The sequence below is a fragment of the Gavialis gangeticus genome, unplaced genomic scaffold (genome assembly GCF_001723915.1).
Source record: "Gavialis gangeticus isolate Ggan-Ray unplaced genomic scaffold, GavGan_comp1, whole genome shotgun sequence".
Lineage (NCBI taxonomy): Eukaryota > Metazoa > Chordata > Crocodylia > Gavialidae > Gavialis > Gavialis gangeticus.
Window position 1 is genome coordinate 6,073,631 of NW_017728964.1, and position 15,751 is coordinate 6,089,381.

Here is a 15,751-nt window from a genome sequence, read left to right on the forward strand (position 1 = left end):
TAATAAAAGGTATCATTTTGGAACCAAGAGTTCTAGTTCCTTGTATGTCTAAATCTTTTAAAATCTCTCTTAGTCTCTCTGTGCCTTTGTTCCACATCTGGAACTTTGCCTTACGGGTAAGTTGTAAAGACAAATATAATAAAAGTATTTTGACACAGTGGCAATGATGCTGGGGCATTATATACATACTTAAAGTAAGAGCCAAAATGGAGGCCCAGGATGAATAAGAAGGAAGAAGCAACCAGCTCCATAAACCCAAAATGCCAAGGAATGGTCAAGTGTATAGATCTTCCAAGACGGTGCCTAGCAAAAGGGAGAGGAGTGGGAAGCTGACTTGTTTTCAGCCTTCAGTTACATAGATGAGAGATGGCAGCTTTTACTATTAATCTCCTGCCTTTTGTAAAGCTTAAGATGAAGGCTTTGAGTAAATGAAGAAGCATAATGAAAAGTTTTCATCACTCTTGCTTTCATTTTGATGGGCTCCTGGTTCTCAGAGTAAATGAAAAACATTCCAAACCACAGTCAGCTTTGCTCCAAAACCAGATTTACTTCCTCCAAAGCTTAAAGCTGCACAACATAAATTATAAGTTAGCTCTGCCATGAACCTTTCCTCTTAGTTTACCTTATTGAAAGCTGACTGCATTTCCCCTTTCTCCCTGCCGCTTCCCCCACTCAACTTAATCTCACCATAAATGTCTAAAATCAAACACAAAATTATATATATATATATATACACACACACACATATATATACATATATACACACACACACACACACTTTCAAAGCTCCTCAGCGTCTTTGGGATAATATGGCTATACCTTATTATTTGATGCATAAAGCTTTGAAGTCCTCCTGTACCAACTGCAGTGCTGTTGGCAAGGCAGGAAATACAGAGTATATCTATGCTGTACAGCGAACTGCCTAGTTGCACTCCTGAGAAAATAACCCCTGCCCACCAGTTCCTGCTCTGTGCCTGTCAACCCCAGGAATGAGTCAATGAGAAATGAGGCAAGGGCACCCTAGGCACCACACTTGAGACAGACAGGGTTTCCACCATGCTCAAGCATAGTGGCTCACTCTCCATCCCTGGCATCTTCACTGCATTTCCAGGGTTGATGCATGTGCAGTAGAAGCAAATGAGGGGGATTTATTTCCTCAGTTGCCCAGCTGAGTACTCTGCCATTGCAATATAGATAGACTCTTAACAGCAGACTTAGTGAAAAGAGCTGCAAGTGGGTTTGAACCTGGATTCGTGTAATTACCATTATTTCTGTGCAGTTAGCACTGAAGAGCCCAACAGCTGGGGGAGGACAAGGAAACAAATAAACTGATATAGCAGTGACAGGTACCAGAGAGAGATTAGATTCAGCAGGAGAATTTGAAATAAGTCAAATCTCATTTGTAAATAGCATTTTAGAAATCGTGGTTGGGGTTCTCTGAGTGTGTGCATATTTCAACAAAGAAATGAGTGCAATGAAACTCCTACTGGACAAAATACTGGCAGCTATCTTGTGGTCCTAGGGCTTCCAGGATTGGCAACCAGAAGACAGCCCCCTGTTTGGACTGCCTCAGAGTCAAGGGGCCCATGATCCATAGCTCCATTCCCTCCTGTGGATAACGCTGCAATTTGAAGGTTTTGTGCAGAAGCAGAACTTAAAAACAATTTTCAAAATATTGAAACCTTCCCAGACTGAAATTATCTGTCTCTTCCATGCATGAAATGTCTGTAAAGAATGTCAGTTAGTGTAAAAAATAATGGTCCTTTGGCTTGATGGAGACGTAGATGCCTCTTTCCCTGGCCGAATACCTGCTCTCTGGGCTCTGTAAAACCAGGCGCTTGCTTTCTCAGCTGTCAGAACTCCAACTTTGATGCCTCCTGTAGCATCAAATATTATGTCTAATACTCACTCCACTGTCCCTGTCCCTGCTACACATAGTGCTCTGCCTGTACATATATCAGGATTTCCTTAAACCCCTACATTTAAAGAAATGTCTTTACCTTCCGTCCTGCAGCATCTCTACTTTTTTACCTAGATCTTGCAAGTCAAAGCTTATGACTTGTACAGTAACTAGGGCAGAGTGAGTTGTGCGCCAGCCCCACAGAGTCCTGCACCCCTGCTCTCCAGCGTTTGGCTTCCCAGTGCTTAGTAAAATCCCTCACCCCACATTCTCCTGCTCTTTGCCACTCAACAGCATCTCTGTCGAGGGCACCAAAATTCCTAGTTATGATTCTGCATGTCAAGTGACAAATCATGCTGACCAAAACTCCTTTCCCAGAAATAGGCTTAATTAATGGCAGTGTAATTATTATTATTAATCCCAATAATAATACATTTCTATTCATGCCCATAGGAGCACCTGACGCAGTAGCTCAGTCTCAATTACCTATTCTGTCTTAACCCCCACCAGCGTAGTTTAGGAGTATCTTTCAGTCATTGGTAGAATTTCTTGAAGGCCCGCCTGTGTGGTAGCAGAGGCATATCTCCATGTTGTATGTGGGAAACAGGGGGGGGCAAAATAAATTAATGGTAAAATTTTCTAAACCACCTAAATGACTTTAGCATTTCAGTCATTTTAGCTATTTGGGAAAATGTTACTTCTAGGGCCCTAACCCTTTTGAAAATAGCACTTCAGCTTCTAAGTCACTTGTGTGCCTCTAGTTCTACAAGGGAGAAAGTGTCAGAACAGAGCGATGTGAATGGGGAGCTGTTGAACCACAATCCAGTGTCACGTCTAGTAGGTTTTCTGTTCTGTCTATTCATTCTGTTGTCTGCCTGGCTAGTGAAACAGCAAATCATAGAAAATTAGAGTTGTTAGGAACCTCAGGAGGCCATCTAGTCCAACCTCCTCCTCAAAGCAGGACTATCCCCAACCAGGGCTTTGTCGAGCTTGGACTTAAAAACCTCCAAGGATGGAGACTCCACCACCTCTCTACGTAACCCATTCCAGTGCTTCACCACCCCCCTAGGGAGAGAGTTTTTCCTAATATCCAACCTAAACTTCTTTTGCTGAAACTTGAGATCATTGTTCCTTGCCAAATGGTGTGAGGTAGATTTCTGTTTTAAGGGACTTGACAGCAATCACCATATATTGCTTTTATGGCAATTCAGCAGCCATCCAGTGATGTTTTTGCTTACTCCTAACCTGGACTGAGATCAAACCAACAAGCTGGAGCTGAAATCCTGCCCATCTATTGACTCCAATTGGCCATCCAGTCTCCCTTCCTCATTCTCTGTTATGCTTTAAATGCCTGGATTAATTGTAATTTTTCCTGTGAATGAATCAGGTAGCCTCCAATGAGGCTGAGAGAATGGGAGTCAGTTAATAGTCCAACAAAGCACTTCTCTCTTTTTTGCATTTGCATTTGCAGTTAATGGTTATCTTGTCATAAAGATTTCTACTGTATTAAGAAAGCATTCTACCTAGCCTGTTGTGATCCCCCTTTGCAAAAGTCTCATTACTGTGCCAGCAATAATAGTGTCTAATTAAGCAGAATAAACAGAGATGGAGCATAATGGTTAGTGGATAGAGAAGTTATTTGTCAGATAGAGGCAATAAATTACTCAGAGTCCTACATCCCAGTATACTATGAAGGAGGCAGTGAAAGAGTCGACGCCGGAAACTAGTTTTTCTTTTTGACAAATTGACCAGCTTTGGATTTTTTTTTTTTTTTGCTTCACTAGAGCTTTTTCTTTCCTTTAATGAACACACTAAAGCCAGTGAAGTATAATGGAGTGATCAACTGGTCGTTCTAATGGGCTAAATAGTGCATCGCTATGCAGCCAGAGAGCAAGAATGGGCCATAGAACTCCTCTCTACCTGGCTCTGTGCCCTAGTAGGCTTAGCTTCTCTTCTACATGCTTTAGCTCTTGAATTATTGCCGGGCTATTACCCCTTCCCTGGAATGGAACGCCACAAACAGCTACCCATGTATAGCACAGTGGGAGAAAGATGCAAGAATGTCATTAAGGTCACTCTGAGAGTCCCATGCTGTGGATAAAGAACAATTCCTGACAAAATGAGGTGGTTGGAGCAGTTCAGAGATAAAAACCTGCCTGTCATTCTGTTGCATGAACCTATATTCCAGTTTTATCAGCTGAATGTGATTCTCTTTTATCCGGTTTGCTGTTTGAAGGGATTTGGAGCAGAATAGATAATCCTAACTTTGAACATAAATCACTGGGCTGTGTGGCTGATAGATGCTTTGCACTTTCTTATGATAATGCCTGATTGGAGGCTGGGAGGGAAAATGCCAGTAGCTTATCTCTGTAAAGCAGCATTCGGAGGGTGTGCAACTGGGCTCAGGATTGGGGGGGGAGCGTGGGGGGAATGAGGTGGGGCCTGCCTTTATTTATTTATGTATGTATGTATTTATTTATTTAATTTAAAGCTGAACTCGAGCGGAAATGCTCTGGAACGTCTCAGGGAATGTAGGGTCTCAGGGACTGGCGATGTCGAGCAAAAGGCACTGTTATCAAGACAAGAGCAGATGTGACCCATAAGAACGCCTGAATAATTGAGTCTATTCATTCTCAGGCCAGTGTATAGTGAATTGTTTTAAACTTTAAATGCTTTAGCAGAGTTTCAGCTTTAATCTTTAGTTTAGAGTCAGCGATGTATCAGGGTTGGGGAAGGGCTTCTTGGAAAGACAGCCCAAGATAGACAGGCCAGGGAAGATGTGCTACTAAAGACCATGAGATCTTTTGTTTTGCTAAAACCAGTGTTTTTTAAAAACATTACGGGTGTTTTTTCACCACCTACAATATAGGTGACAGAGCCTGGAAAACGTAGTACTCTCCTTCCTAGAGGTGAGGCAATGGATTCAATTTTCAAAAATGTCCATGTGACTTAGGAGAAGAGCTGGCATGAACAGTTGTTTCATTCTGTTAAAAAATTTATACATATTAAAGTTTTTTTTCACATCCAAAACCAGGACAAGAAACTGAACTCATGAAATTTTTCACAAAATAAAAATCGAAAAAAGTTTCCATTTGGTTCAATTGAAATGTTTCATTTTGAATTTCACCAATATTTTAAAAATCTTCTCTACTGGAAGTAACTTAAGTTTCTAAGGGAAAAGTCATTTTGAACCAGGAAATTGGAATATTTTTTATTTGAAAATTTCAAAAAAAATCCCAAAATGTTTTGGGTACAAAATTAGTCAAATATGATACTTTCCCCAGGAAATGTGAGGGTTTAAATGAATCAGTATTTTCTGATTTTCAAAAGCAAGTTAGGCTCTTAGATACAAATGTCACACTGAAGTCAATAGGGTCTAGGCTCCAAAGTGCCCTAGTCATCTTTGAAAATGAGACTTAGGCTCCTATTCACTTCCATGCTTTGAAAAACTTCCCTATTTTGTTATTAATCTTTTTCCACAGCTGTATTATTATTACTATAGTAGCACTTAATAGCACTATTGCAGCACTCTGCACTCACATACTAAGAGATGTTTGCCCCTAAAGGCTTACAGAGAAAAAATGAGAAGGCAAGTCTTGTCTTTGGGCATGGCATGGTAGCAAACAGTCTTGAGTTGAGCACAGGTCTCATGAGCCACGATCTAGCCTGTGATCCTCTGTGTTATGCTGCCTTGCAGTGGAACATCTAGCTTTTCAGTAATGTGGAATCAGATTTTTACCTGGGTCTTGTAGGGGTGAACAAGGAGTGAGGATAGGCATGGGAAGCCTTCCTTCACCTAAAGGGGGACCAGCTGCAACTGCCAATATCTGAGCACGAGCTGCACAAGACTAGCGTTGCTGGCACCTCTGGCTACCTCTGAGGGGGTGAGGTCCATACCCATGGGCTGAGCTGGCTAATTGTATGGTGCTAACTCTTAAAGAGAAGGTGTCTTGAGCACATTCCCCCACCTTTACTCAAGCAAGAAAGGAGAGGCAGTGCGAGGTTTCCTGTTGGAAGCAAATCTGACCATGGTGATGACTCCCCCTCAGATAAAAGCTGACATTGCTCATATTGATCATGAAGGACGAGGTCAGACAGTTCCCCAAAACATATGAAGGTCTTGAGATCAACTGATGGTGCCTGCTCAGCAAGATCCCATCTCAGCAAGCCCTGACTCCTTTCCTGCATTGGGCCACCTCCTATAAAAGGAAGCAATTTACCTTGGGTGATGTGTTACTTTTGTTGTCATTTTTTGTAATTGTGCTGCTGCTTAGAAGATGCCATGACTTCAGAAGGTGCCAAATACAGTGACCCTTACTGGATCCAAACAGGAATCTGACTGTACTTTGCACTCCTGCCATATATCATGCTAGTGATTTGTAAGGGTGGATCTCATTTTGGGGGCAGGGCTCAATACTGCACCATCAATGTTTTAATTGCCAATTTAACCCCTGTTAAATAGCTTTGCTGAACTAGATCCTGAGGCCCTTATCCTACTTGTTCCATATGGACAGAATCTAGTGTCTATGTGTAATCCCAATACGGACAATTGGCTCCATGAACATGCAGGTTCCCACCTGATAGGACACATTGTGCGATCAGAGTGAAATTGGAGAAGACAGACAAGGGCAAGAGGAAAAAAAAAAGTGTTGTTACCTCTGCTTTACAGATGGGAAGGGATTGTACCAATTACTGAATAGTATTTCTTGAAGGTTTTGTCATAAAAAAATAGTTCTGTCAAAGCTTTCTGGAAATGTTTTGCCCATGCTTCTGATAGTTCCTTTCAAGTTTGAGGGATGACAGAAGTCCAAAATGAACAACAAAATACCACCGTGAAAAGACTAACGTTGATTAACTTCCCCCATCTGCCCAATTAATCTCATTTGCTCAGATGCAGGTAAAAAATTAGCTTTTCTTTTCAATTTTCACTCTGCACATACTGCATAGATACCCCATAATCTGGTAAGTGTGGTTAACATCAACCAGAAAGGAAGATACAGAATAAAGTAGGATAAATCAAACTTGCCTGTTTGGGGGCTTAGGCAGGGGAGTGGTGGTTGGACGGAGGTAAGGAATCAGAGGGGTCAAGTTTTGGGGTGGTATTTGGGGAATGCTGTCTGTGGGTTGTTTGTCTGTTTGTTGTAAGCCACTCTGAGCCTTTTGGATGGGGTGGAAAATCAATCTAATGAATAAACAAGTCCATGTTTGATAATGGACATTTTTTACTACTATAATCAGTGAAAACAATCAATACTTTGCATATGTGAGAGAAACTATATTGGGCCTGAACAGATCACCCATGGCTTTCCTCAGTCAGAGAAAATTAAATTTCTCTTCTGCAAGTTTTCCACTGGTTTAGCAGCTTTATAGAAATCCAGTTTTTAAGCTGTTTGAAGCTACAAGCACAGCAGAATACCACATTTCAAACCAAGGGTTTACATTTCTGGACAGCTCAGGAGGTAAGTCAAAACAAATTTCAGGATGTTCCTTTAAAGAGCTGTTTCCACTTAAGTAAATCACAGTGGGAGTTTTTTTTTTTTTTTAAGAACTGTATTATCTGCCTCACATTTTAAACATTTAAACAGAACCGTTTGAAAGGCAAGTTTGTGAGATTGCATTGTCGTGTACACATGATGAATGCCGTCTGAGTTGTTCTCTAGCTGCTTCTGTTGTTGCGCTGATCTCTTTGGAGCAGTTGGCAAAGTTGATACATTTCCTTTATTTTTTCAAGACTGTCCACCTCCCCCACCCCCCAGGCTGCCACTCAGATCTCCTTTCTCCCCCTGCCTCCCCTAACTAAAGCAGGATTGTTAAAGATATTCTGCTGTTACCAATGAGAAGAGCTGATAAAATGGTAATCATTACAAAATATTCAAAAGAAAATAGTTTGAAATGGGAAAGTGGGGGGGAGGGAAGAAGGTGCAGATAAATCAGAGCATTTTGAGCATGATCTGAAAAGAATCAAGAGCGTAGTCTAATAGTTATACTGGCAGGTTAAAGGTCTTCCTAAGTCTAGTGGGCCATTAGGGTAATATGCTTAAAGCATGACAGCTTCTATAGCCAACAGTACACAAGGGAGTGATATGGCTAGTATCATGTCTGGCCATCTTTGATTGGCCAAATACCTATTTACATCAGAGTCAGTTGGGACTAACCTTCAGCACAAGTCCAGAGCAAAGCTTAATTCACCCTTGGAACTGGAGCTGTGCCCTCTTGATTAGGTGTTTCTGTAGTTGCACTCGAAAATATGGAATTTGGGGAAGAGGGTAGGTGTGGCACTTTCTATTCCAATGTCTTTCACTGTGTGACCCAATGAGGTTTCTAAAGCATCTTGAAATCCTTGGTTGAAAAGTATGAAGTGTAGTGATCACCAGTTTCAATAAAAAAACAGTCAGGCATGAATGAGAAAAACAAAGCAACAGCCCTTATTGTGGAGCAATAGGCAAGCCTCTGCAGACTTTATGTCTCTCTCTGCCCAGGCTATCACCCACATAAGGGACTGTCTTCCAATTCCTAACTCTTCGAAATTAGGGAGTGCCTCTAAATCATAAATGATCTGGATTTGGGTGTCAGAAGCAGACTGGCTAAGTTCATGGATGACACTAAATTATGGGGAAGTGCGGTCACTCTAGAGGATAGGCTGGCAATTCAGGCCGACCTGGACAGGCTCACAAGTTGGGCAGATAAAAACTGGATGACATTCAACACAGCGAAATGCAAGGTGCTCCACCTTGGGAGAAAAGCCCCACATCATACTTATAAGCTCAGCAGTGCTACAGTCACTGGCACCATGACTGAAAGAGACTGGGGGTCATGACTGACCACAAGATGAACATGAGCAACCAACGCAATGCCACAGCTGGCAAAACAAATAAAACTCTGGCTTGCATCTAACAATGCATTTCAAGCAAGACCCAAGAAGTCACCCTCCCTTTTTATTCAGCCTTATAAGCATATACCAGACTGCAGCCAGCAAGGCCAGCCATTCCTTGTCATGCATCCAAAGATGCATCTCAAGCCGGTCCAGAGAGGTGATCCTTCCCCTCTATGTGACTTTGATCAGGCCACAGTTGGAGTACTGCGTCCAGTACTGGGCGCCACACTTCAAGAGGGATGTGGCCAGCCTGGAGAGGGTTCAGAGGAGGGCCACCCATTTGGTGAGAGGGCAACAGGACAGGCCCTACAAGGAGATACTGAGGGACCTGAACCTGTTCAGCCTCAGCAAGAGGAGGCTGAGGGGGGACCTGGTGGCTGCCTACAAACTCATCAGGGGAGATCAACAGCAAATAGGTAGAGCCCTTTTCTCCCCAGCACCACCTGGGGTGCCGAGGAACAATGGTAATAAGCTGATGGAGAATAGGTTTAGGTAAGAGATCAGAAGGCAATATTTGACAGTTTGGGTGGCCAAAATCAGGAACCCACTTCCCAGGGAAGTGGTCCTCGCCCCTACCTTGGGCAAATTCAAGAGGAGGTTGGATGATCACCTGTCTGGGGTCTTGTGAACCCAGCACTCATTCCTGCCTATGGCAGGGGGTCAGGATAGATGATCTGTTCAGGTCCCTCCTGACCCTAGCTACTGTGAAACTATCTAAGGGGTGTGCATCAGGAACTGGGAGAACATCTGTTCACCAGGGCACCCCAAGGGAAGACAAGGTCTAATGGTCACAAACTGCTGGAAGACCATTTTAGACTGGACATAAGGAAAAACTTATTTACCGTCCAAGTCTCCAGAGTCTGGAATAGATTCCCCCCAGAAGTGGTGCAAGCACCTACTCTGGATACCTTTAAGAAACACTTGGATGCTTATCTCGCTGGTGTGATCTGACCCCAGCCGACTTTCTGCCCCTGACCCAATGATCTTGCAAAGTCCCTTCCAGCCCTAATGTCTATGTAATCTATGACATTTATAAATTATAACTTTTATCACTACATAAAGTATTGTGTTTCTTGCTGTAATATCCCTCTAATTGTTCAGGACTCCATTGTTAGTCCTGCCACATGCCCACACATAAAGAAACAAGTCCCTCTATGTGTCCCTGCACACACTATTAGCGCTGCTGGAGTCTATGATGGGGATGAAGAGGTCATACTACCATATTGCTATTGTTTCTCTGCAGTTGATAGGTGAACAGTGGGGTGACATCTTGGCTCCAGGACCAGCCTAGTGTATCAGAGTTTGAGTAGTTGGAAGTAATTTTTGCCGCTGAAAGATTTGGTCTCATCTTCTCCCACCTGGGAGCAAGAAGGAAGCAGGAATCAAACTGTGACTTAGAGTCACAGCCTTGTTCCTGCCAAGTTCCTGGATAAACCTTGTTGAAAATTGGCATTGGCATTCCACAGTATTTGAATACTGTATTTTGTGTCAAATCAAAATGAACAGCTGAAAATCCTTGCTAAATGAAATTTCTGAAAATAATTATTTCAGGAAGAGTTATTGAGCTACCCTGTGGGCAGTGATAGCTGTGTTGTCTAGAAATCTTTTTGAATCATGGTTGGGGGGTGATCTCTAAGGGATCTAGGCCCAGATACATTGAGACCCTTAAAGGCCCTTTATGTGTTACTGTCATTGGTGAGATCAGTGCAGTTCTGGGAGCACAGACCCCACTCACAACTTCATAATACTGCTTAGTATTCTGGTAGTGATTATACAGCTATTGCTTGTGTGGAAAGGTAACTTCAGAACAATATTTGTTCTATTCTTAATTTCTTTTCATGTAATTCAGTAGCTCAAAATGAGGAGGATCCAGCTTTCCATTCACCTTTGATTAGTGTTCTGGGGACCATAATGTAAAAAGCATTGGGGGGTGGACTTATCTCATCTGACCTCCTGCATTACACACCCAGGATTTTGCCCATGGTTCCAGCACAGAATTCATAACTTATGGCTGAACTAAACCATGTTTTTTTTAAAAGACACCCATGGCCACTGAACGGCTTTTAATGAAGGAGTATTAACAACTTCCCATGGCCCTCTTCCAATGATTGATTCACCTCACTGTTAAATAGTTTCTTGTCTATTTGAAAGTACAGCCCCACTCCACACATATATAATATGATGGATTATGTCCTGTTAGACTGTGACAGTTTCAAAGGGGGTCAAGTTTTGGTCCTAACAGATCATTTATTTTCTAATGCCCTTCTCATCACCTGCAGAATTCCCAATTATTTCCACACAGGTATTGAAGTTGAAAAAGAAACGACACACAAATGAACTGAGGAATGAATGGTGAGAGATCAAGTCACTTTTCTAGTTTATATGTTTATATTGAGGAGACAGGACTTCTTGGCACAAGAACATATATACCAAGTGCCTAAATGCTATTAAGCCTGATCAAGTGAGAGTCTGCAAAAGCTGAACTAATTGAGATATTTTGTGGATTTTTATCTTCTGTTTGCTTATCAGCCTGGCTAAATAGAGGGCTTCTGATACCAAATATGAAACTTGATTAAAAAAAGATATTGCCACCTAGGTTTACCCAGGTTCCTGATGCCACAATAGACAAGTATGATCATATTACTAAAGGGGAATTATCCCAGATTAGAGCGAAAATGATTGTGGAGTTTGCCCTTTCTTGGTGACATGTGGCCTCACACTCAAATGTCCAGGCCCCCCCATTGACAGGACAGCTGCTCTTAGTCACCCTCAGACTGACTGGCATCCAGGGAATGGCTTGCTGGTATGTACTAGGAGGCACCTCCTGCAAATCTCACTGAAACAGCAGGGAAGGGAACAACTAATATAGGCCCTAGGTGCTGCCCTGCATATTCCTAATGATATAACATTACTGGAAACTAATACAAAATGTCCCTGGAGACAGGCTTTGCTGAGGAGTCCCTGCAAGCTGATATGGCTACATAGTCACATCCCTTTCACCTGTGGAGATGACCATAGATAATAAAAAGTGAATGTGATTGTCAGCCACTGAGCTCTGATTCTGAACTTTCTTTTGAAGGATGAGGCTTCTGGCCGGCCCTCTGATAGATCCCAGCAATTATGGTTGCTCTGGAATAGCCTAATATTGATACAGATGAATCCAAAGATCTGCCTACAACTGTAGGCTGTTGACATGGACAGTGCCTGACAAACCATGGTGACAGGTGCAGACTAGGGACCCAGGACAAGCCCGAGTAATGAATATTGTGTGCTTAAGCTGTGTACAATCAATAATCAATAAACTTGTATTCAAGTCACAAGCAGTAGCCTGGAAAGTAGAATGAGAATCTGTTTATTAAAGCCATTAAAATTAGATGAATAACTGCTTTGTAGAAGGTGCTTAACAGCAGCTAAAAATAATAACATGTTATAAGAACTAAGTTGTATACAATCAGCTAGAATTCTCTTGAAATAATCATGTGACTATGTTAACCTGTTGTCAGCCTTGACCGCCTGCAAGGCACTTAAGATAAGCAGTAAAAGTGTGGTTAAAGCAGGCCCCAGAGCCTGTTCCAGAGTAAACCTTTGCAGACCTTCAAACTGACCTAATCAGCAAAGTAAAATAAACAGAACATGGCAAGTAGCATATCCAGATGGTGAGAGAGAGGTAAGAAGTCCTCTCTCCCAGAACTGTACATTTCACAAGGACCTAGACCCCAGCTAATTGGCATCTTCGAAGTCCATGGAAAAAACCGGTTCAGTCCAGTTCCCAGAGTCTCAGTGAAACAGAAATTTGAACAATACCAATCTGAATATTTATTTAAATAAGTTGTGTATAAATATTGGGTGTGAACATGGGAAATTTTGGGAAGATTTCAGCAAATGTAATACAACTGGCTTATGGCCTGCAGTCACTTTTCTCCTCCCTCCTACATCTGCCACATACAGGTGAGAATCTGGATTGTGCTGTTGCAGGTAGCTAGATAGGCATAGGGATGAGCGCTCAGTCTTCTGCTTTGGGGTGTAATCAACAAAAAGTTGGGTTATAGACCTGTCTCTTGCCTCTTTATCTGACTTGGGACAGTAGCAGCAGCAGGCAGGTACCCCTTCCCTGTGCCTGTTCCCTGGCTTGGGGGGGAACACATGGAAGGATAGGGCCAGGAAGGGGAACATACCCACCATTTCTGGTGCCCCTGGCTGAACTTGGCTCCCTGCGCAACAGCTTCCTGCAGCCCTGGCTAGAGTGGGGCAGGAGTGGCTCTAGGGCTCCCCTTGCCTCCAGGTCAGTTCAGGGCAGTGGCGGGCAGGACTCTCCATCCTGCACCCAGAGGCATAAGGAGAGAGGGGGAGGAGGGGAACAAGAGGAGAAGATGCTGCTAATCATGGACTGGAAGGGAAGGGGTGCCAAGTGGAGGGACTGAGGGGATGCTTACCTGCTTCAGGGACTTAAAGTCCCCAACTGCTGCTCCTGTGGCATGGTCTGGACTCCTATGGCATTTGCTGTTTTTCACACACTGGAGAGGACCCAGGCATCTAGAGCTATAGGCAACCAATGCTGCTGAACTATACTGTGGAAAGAGGGGTGTGACCATGACACTGCACCCCCCTCTGGGTCAATCACTGGGTCCAAAGGAAAGAAATAAAGCAGCTAGGGGGAGTGGCAGGCCGTGATGTTCTCCCCTAGAGTATTCTACAACACCCAGTGAACTTTCCTGCCTTTCAGAAGAATGACACACCTCAAGAGAAACATTTTGCATAGTAGCTATTGTACATGTGTATGTGTCTGGCCCCCTGGAGGGAAGGAACTGTGGGACCTTGTGGCAGGGCACTGATGTGCCTGCCACTTTAAGGAGCAAAGCCAAGCAGCCAGCAGGTGTCTCATTAAGGCAGCCATTTTAGATTCAGGAAATGCCAGGCCAGTTAACACCCCGGTGAAAGGCGGGTCAGGGCACCTTAACCCCTAACCCCCACAACTGGGTGGGTCACCCGCTAGTAGGGCCAGAAGGCAGACCCCAGAGATAGAGTGGGGCTAGAGACTCAGTCCTGATCAAGAGAGTCCCCTTGACTGGTCAATGCTGGGGCCAGGACTAGGACAGTCAAAAGGGCCAGGGGCCCACTGTGAGGGGCACCCAGAGCTAGAAGGGCCTGGGGTTTCTGACTGGCCTTGGAGGTGAGGCCAGGGCCTATATGGCCAAAGGTCCCAGGGGACCACAACCGAGAGGGGAAAATAGTTTGAGGGAGCTAGGTAGCCTGAATGAAGGTGGGGTAGGCTGCCTGATTCGAGGGATCTTAGAGTGGTCCTGACAGGATTCTAGGGCCCAGTGTGGTGCCAGTGAGAGTAACAGCTGGATGCCATCTGCGAAGCATGGGCTGCGGTGTAGCAGAGGTACGGAGCCGCAGATAGTGCCCCGTGGCATCAGGGCAAGGAACTGGGCAGCCTCCCACTTAGTTAACAACAATTAATTAATTAACATCAGGGCATGGTGGGAAAGAAGGTGGGCAGTTGGCCAAGAAACAGATGGGCAGGCCAAAGTCAAATTGGCCCTGAGAAGGCCCCCTGTTACAGACCTGCATGAGTTGAAAAAGCAGAACTACTCACAACGTGGTACCAGTTTTAGAAAAAAAGTTTGGTTTTATGCAGATCAGTGTAAACTGGTTTAACTTTGCATGTGGATGCTTGAATATCAAAAACCTGGTTTGTATGAGTTTTGCCTGCTAAACTGATATAAGCCAGACATATATGCAAAGTTACACCATCTTACTGAAAATAATTTGAGGGCTCATCTGCTCCAAGATGCTCCAGAAATTCAATCCAAAATAACTAAAAGGGTGAATTTAAAGTGCATTAATTAAATTGCACTGAATCCCTGTTAATACAGTCTCATTCAGAACTAAAGTGGGTCTAGTTGAATTTAACTTACTTAATTTGAAAGTGGTGAAAGAAATCACAATACGGCCACATTAATTCTGAATAAAAGTTTAATGCAGCTTAACTAAACAACTTTTAAAAGTGTATTCATAGTAGTTTTACTGAGAGCATCAATGTAGGCAAGCCCTGAGTTTAACCAGTACAAGTTATAATCCAAAGAGCTCCTGAGAAGAGGTGGATAAGAGACTTCCAGATGAACAGTAGAAAAGCCCTGTGCTCTTAGAAGAAGAGGGGAGTGGTGCATCTTCCAGCTGTTTCTGTTCTACATGATGGCACTGTTCGGGTCAGACTTTGAAGTACAAGACAAGGTGGCCATGTCTACACAAGCAGAGGACTGCACAGTTCTTGCTGTGCAGTCGTCTAGTATTTGCATAACTAAGTAGTAAGTGACTGCACAGTATCCAGTGTTACTGCACAGTAGCATCCACAGTTTTTTTGGATGCTGCTGCACAGTAGTGTTCTACGTAGATGGGGCCAGTAAGCACAACGTGACTTGTAGGCCTGTGCTAGGCTAGAATTTGCTTCGGATTCGGATTTGGCCGATTTGGGGGACAGTGATTTGATTGGGTGATTCGAATCACTGTCCCAAATCGATTTGGACATTCTGGTGCTGCTGAATCTCCAAATCAGCCAGGCCCATCCCCCCTAACCCAGCAATGGCTGCCATGCCTGCCCCAGCTCCTGTCACTTGAAAAAAAGCCCCAACTCAGTGGGTGCTGCCAGGTGTGGGGTGATCCCTGTTGCTCCCCACTGCCCCATGCTGCATGGGGGAGGCTCTGCATGAGCCCTTCAACCCCACCCCGCATTGTTCCAGCCCACCCCATGGCTACCCTGCCTGCTGCAGCTCCAGCTCTTTAAGAAAAAAAAAAAAAATCCCAAGAAAACCCCTGTATTCACCACTTCTGCTGGGAGGGGGTGATCCCTGCTGCTCCCCACCACATGAAGAGCCCCCTGAAGCCCCAAAGCTGCAGGAGCAGTGAGTTCTGAGGCTTTTCTCCAAATTTTTTTTTTTTTCTTAAAGGGCCAGAGCCATGGTGGGCAGGACAGC

The 15,751-nt window shown here is 43.8% G+C and overlaps 1 long non-coding RNA gene across 1 annotated transcript in view; it reads left to right on the forward strand.

The window, feature by feature from the left end:
• LOC109286924 overlaps nucleotides 1–12,773 on the forward strand; it is a 20,663-nt gene extending 7,890 nt beyond the window's left edge. The window contains exons 2-4 of the long non-coding RNA XR_002094713.1: nucleotides 8,964–8,969; nucleotides 12,388–12,391; nucleotides 12,762–12,773. This is a non-coding gene — a long non-coding RNA (uncharacterized LOC109286924). The remainder of the gene's footprint in view (nucleotides 1–8,963; nucleotides 8,970–12,387; nucleotides 12,392–12,761) is intronic.
• Nucleotides 12,774–15,751: the final 2,978 nt, after the last annotated feature.